This window comes from Triticum dicoccoides, chromosome 7B (assembly GCF_002162155.2).
Source record: "Triticum dicoccoides isolate Atlit2015 ecotype Zavitan chromosome 7B, WEW_v2.0, whole genome shotgun sequence".
NCBI classification, from domain to species: domain Eukaryota; kingdom Viridiplantae; phylum Streptophyta; class Magnoliopsida; order Poales; family Poaceae; genus Triticum; species Triticum dicoccoides.
This window is the reverse complement of record NC_041393.1, coordinates 272,958,445-272,963,800: the sequence shown is the minus strand read 5'-3', so window position 1 is coordinate 272,963,800 and position 5,356 is coordinate 272,958,445.

Genomic DNA, 5,356 nt, shown 5'->3' with positions numbered 1-5,356 from the left:
AGAATTTCTAGTAGAACCAATCATGCATATATATATATATATCATCAATGTCTCACAAACCATCATATTAATTAATTCACACATACACACATGTATAGCTATATACAATTTTTCCTACATATGCATGTTGCCTTCGGAGCCAGTGGCATTAGCCTAATTGGTGCCTTCGAAGCATGATGACAATTGGAAGTGGTTTTCATGGGACGGTAGCGGGTAATAGTATTCTCCCTTCGGATTTATGATCTGGTCGAGCAAAAATCCCGCTATTTCCTCTTGAAGTGCTTCTACGCGCTCCGTTTCTAGGAGCTTCTCCCGCACCTCTATGAACTGTTAAGAAGGAGATCAATATGCATGTGTAATAGTGTTTTGACAAGCGTACCCATTCCTGTCTTTGAGATCTGCTCCTTTCGGACATCATCATGCGAATGTTCTCGCAAACGCAGAATGCACACAGATCAGTCCCCTGCGCCTGCTTCAGGGCCTTTACGAGAATGGAATTTGATCAGATAATAATTAATTAAGCATGATAATTAAAGAGATGACAGCTAGCTAGCTAGCTAGTACTACTTAATTACTTACCTTGGGTCTTCCCCATTTAAGCTTTTCTTTCCATTCGCCTTCCGTGACGCTGATGAACCTTGCCCAAGCCCTGCCCGCCGACAAAGAAAATGAATAAAGGGGTTATTAAATAGTTCATATCATGAAATGACAAACTAAATAGGCCGAGATATATAGTTAATAATGATTGAAATTACCTGTTGACTATCCCAAACAAAATGTTATAGTCAGTTTTTTCTTTGAGTAGTGAGTCCAGTATTTCAACTGTTCCGGCGTCAACTTTAATGATACACAAGACCCAGTGAAATCTGCATGCACACACGTTTGCATGTCTTAATTAAGCGGGCATATGTAAGCAAAAACATGTAGCTAGCTAGTAGGCAAAAACAGAGAATTTGTAGTACAAGACAGTATGACTCACTGGAAGTTGTAAGGAAGTAGTATATCTTCATTGTATTTGAGGCGCTTCAAGAACTCTAGCATGCTGTCCTCTACGGCCTTTTGATGACGTGGATTTATTTTCCATGTGTATTCATTAACGGTGTTTGGGTCAATGAACCGAATGCCAAAGCGTCCACCTTTTCTCATTTCATACATCTTCATTCTGCATATAATACCACAGAAAAGAATATAGTGAGGATAATTACAGGTAATGATTGATCAAAAGGATCACTACAGCTAGCTTGAGACTTAAATTACAGAAAAAAATCACTTACAGACAATAGCAACTGACGATAGATTTGTCGAGTGTGTCTTGATTGTATAACTGAAACAATTCAGAATACTCAACGGACACAGCTTTCTCATGGAAGTAATGCTCCTCCTTGACATTCACCATGAGGGACAATCGATCGGAAATCTTGGTAATGTTCATGTACCATTGATGCAATTCATACATTCTCGTTGGGAGGTTCTTGACCTTGTCTGGCTCGACCAAAGGTTGGCCCCGGACATATTTCCGTTTTATTTCATCCTCTCTAAGCACAGGCATGGGCTCGATCTCGAGGAGTTGTCCAACAGTGATTTTGAGAACTTCAGCCTGCATTATGTGGTCCTCCGTTATTACCACATTGCCCACCTCAGGAATGTAAACTATTTGCCCACAATAATATTGGGCGCGCGTACTGTCACGTGTTGTTGGCACAACAAGCGAGGGATCGATTGCGTCGCCTGTTCTCCCAGCTGGGGAATGGTTTTCCCGCATTTTTGACAGCTGCTTCTTGTTTGCTCGATCCCGAGCTCGCCTCCTTACGTAGACGTGCTCGATTTAACTTCCTGATGTGGCGCTCATAGTCTGTGTCAACAGGCTTGGGAGCTGGTGGTTGAGCCATAAGAATGAAGTGGTCAATCGTTTCCTCAGGCACTTTCTCCCTTGGCGGCGGTGGCGGTTTCGGTGCAAAATGGGCTTCCACCTCGGACTTCGATATGGCTACGATTTCCTCCTCGGACCTGTCATAAGCCCTCTGCGGAAGAGGCGTGAGGCTTGGACCATATTTATATCGCTTGCCTCCGCCTGTACTTCCTGTACTACCTCGACTCGTACCGCTATGCACCATAGCTGCGGGGTATCTCTTCTGCGATTGCTGAGGCGGCGGAGACGGCTGACGGGGCTGAGTTGGACGAGGAGGAGTGGCCGCCTGAAGCTGTGCCGGACTTGGAGGAGGAGTGGCCTGAGGTTGTGCCGGACTTGGAGGAGGAGTGGACGTCTGACGCTGTGGCGGACTTGAAGGAGGAGGAGTGGCCTGACACTTTGCCGGACTTGGAGGAGGAGTGGCCTGACACTTTGCCGGACTTGGTGGACTTGCAGGAGCGGGAGACTACTGACTCGGTGGCGGACTTCGACGAGGAGTCGGCTGACGCGGTGTCGGTGGCCTTCGAAAGATGATGCAATCCTTTTTCCATAGGATGATACGATGGTTGGCGTCTCCGAGAAAGCGCTCGTCGTCACCTCCAGGAATGTCAAGCTCTAGCTCCGAATATGGGTCCACCACCTCATCAAACAAGACACGAGTATAGCCCGCTGGAATCGGGTTGCAATGGAAGGTTGCCTCGGGGGGATTTGTAAAAGCAACGGCATCCGCCACCTTCATGGATATGTTCTTCATTTTGACGTGTAGCTCGCAGCTAGTGTTCTCCGTGATGTCATCCACGGGGTATCTACCCAGCATTGCGTCGCCCGGGGCGGAACCCACGCTGCTTCTCGGCATGGATGGGGCGGTGCTATCCAATGCTGGATCATTCGCTAGCTGCTGCAGCTGCTGAGACCCCCTTTGCTGGGTAAGTGAGTCGATCTGCTCCTGCTGCCGCTGGAATTTGACTACCAATTCCGCTTGACTTACTTCTAGGCCTTGAAGGCGTTCATAGTCCCGCTTCCTCTGCTCCTCCTCCATCTTCCTCTTCTTCTCCTCCGCAATCTTCTTTCTCGCACGGGTTCTGTAGTCGGTGTTCTAGTCTGAAAACCCCTCATACCACGGAATGGCGCCCTTGCCTCGTGTTCTTCCCGGGTGTTCAGGATTTCCCAGGGCACGCGTAAGCTCGTCGTTCTCTCTGTTGGGCTGGAACACCCCCGATCGTGCCTCTTCTATTGCAACAAGTATCGCATCGTCGGCTCCCTTCAGACTTGCCCTCGTCGAAACATTGTCTGTCTTTGGGTCCAACTCCCCCCATGCGCATAGAACCAAGTCCTGACCCTGGGGGGCCAGCTCTTAGTAACCGGAGTGGCACCTGCATCCTCCATCTCTTTCTCAGACTTATCCCACTTAGGCATTGCCACCGCATAGCCACCTGGCCCCAGCTTATGGAACTTATCCTTTTTTCGGCATTCTTCTTGTTTATTCTCGGCCGTTCCTTAGCTAATTCCGAATCCTTGAATTTCACGAAATCGTCCCAATGAGCACGTTGGTTCTCTAGTGTTCCCTCAAATACTGGAGTCTTCCTTCCTCCCTTGACGTACTTGTCCCATTCACGATTCTTGTGGTTCTTGAATGCAACCGCCATCTTCCTAAGAGCAGCGTCCTTGACTTTCTGCACATCTGCTTCTGTGAAATGATCTGGTAGGGTGAAATGTTCCATGAGAGTATCCCAAAGCAGATCTTTTTGATTCTTGTCGACAAAAGTAACATCTGGACGTGGAGAAGCGTCCTCTTTGCCTTTTTGTCTTTTGTCTTTTGCTGGCTCTCTCCATTCTTGAAGGGAGATCGGGAGTTGGTCCTTCACAAGAACTCCGCACTGACGAACGAACTTGTCCGCAAACTTCTTAGGCGCTAATGGTTCGCCATTAGGTCTGACTGCCTCGATATTGTACTTTACGCCCTCCTTCAACTTTTTGTTCGGGCCTCGTTTCGTCCTTTTTCCTGAAGATTTGCTTGATCCAGATGGCTGAAAGAACAAAGATCGATTCGTTAATATATCTTCAAGTCATTTAAAACATGTGATGATCACCAGATACCTGCTTATATAAATATATATAACTCGTCGGTCTTTGTTGTTTCAGGATCAACATGTTCTTCGTCATCGTCATAATCGTAGTTCATGACTTCATCAATTCGGTCGTCGCGATCGAATATCATATCACCCTCTCCGGTGTTGTTTAGAAATTCGGAGCCGTCATAATCTTCTTCATTCTGATCATCATCTGGCCGCGTATCATATCGAACATGGTCTGTTCTCCCTCTCTGTCGGTATTGTCTGCCATAGCTTTTATTTAACTAATTCAAAAGAAATATAAAACAATTTAGTATTCAAATTACATCGTCTCGAATAATAGATATAATCTCGAATACTTCGTCTAGAATAATAGATATAATCTCGAATACATCGTCTCGAATAATATATAATATTGAATAGTACATCACTGGCTAGCTAATTAAAGATCGAATACTACAGAAGAATCTAGGACACTCGCGGTTCCTGCGGCGTGGGCGGTGGACACCCAAAGAGAAGGAACCCTCACAGGATCATAGCTGAAGTGAGATCCCCGAAGATACTGCCAGGTATTGGAGAACCTGCCGCCCTCTAATGCAACCATGTAGCTATGGACGTGCTCGTCCTCCTCCCTGACACGGCGACGTACCACCTCCGGCGGGGCCGGGTCCCTCCGCACCGAAACTGGCCCACGCGAACGCCACCAAACGAGATCAGGGTCGACGACAGGACCCGGGGCCGGGTTCCTCATCAAGCGGCGCGCTCCTCCAGGCAGCACCTCCCAGTGCCAGCCCGGCGGAGCCCAGTCCCGGACATGGGTCGGCTGGACGTCGTCGCGGACGGGTCGACGGCGAGGATGCGGGCCGGGCATCGTCGAGAACAAATACTAGCTATATGCCCGCAAAAAATAATATTTTTTAATGATTGGATTTTGATAACTAAAATTTCTAACATTTCTACTATTTCAAAAATCTATATACTATTTCATACTAATTAAGCATCTAACACTAAAAACAGAAAACACAACTTCTATACATCCATTAAAAAACTGAAAAACAACATTATATAAAAAATTTCCATACTAATTAAACACTAATTATATCCATCTAACATGCATTCATACATATATAATAGTGAAAAAATAATAATCTAAATAATCTAAACTAATTAAACATACAAAATACGTATATACTTATTAAGCATTAATAAGTATTAATTAAACTAATTAAACTAATTAAACTAATTAAACATGCAAAAACTAATTAAACTAATTAAGCATTAATTCATACATATGTGTGTGTGTGTGTTCATCATGCTTGTGTGTGTGTGTGTGTGTATGGGCTCGGGGAGGGGCGGCGCCCATGGTGGCCGCCGG